Here is a 452-nt window from a genome sequence, read left to right as displayed (position 1 = left end):
AAATTTTCATATTTTAGCACGTAAATATTTAATTTAGGCCTAATATAGCTATTTCAACTATTTTTGACTTCTTTCCTTTATTTTCGTCATAAAAATGGAAAATTACAAAAAAATATGTTAGCTTACGTATCTTTCATAAATTTAAATAAAAAATATACAAAAAATAGTACCTTATTTTTATCCTTACATAATCTTGAAAATACAAAAAATATATAATAGTTTCATGTCAGCTTTTGCATTATGTAATATTTTTATCTTATTTTAAAAGGAGTCGATTAAGGTGTTGGATCATAATTTTAAGAGTTTTAGAACCTAGTTCTTGGCCCAATTCGGATTAGACCATTAAGCCTATGGACCCTCTAGACTCTTCTTTGGAATAAAAATAAACAAAAAATACCCTAGGGACCTAATACACAAAAACCTAGGGACTAGTTGGCAAAATATACAAAATA

Source organism: Nicotiana tabacum, chromosome 20 (assembly GCF_000715075.1).
Source record: "Nicotiana tabacum cultivar K326 chromosome 20, ASM71507v2, whole genome shotgun sequence".
NCBI lineage: Eukaryota > Viridiplantae > Streptophyta > Magnoliopsida > Solanales > Solanaceae > Nicotiana > Nicotiana tabacum.
The sequence above is the reverse complement of the archived record's forward strand: the minus strand, read 5'-3'. Positions refer to the sequence as shown.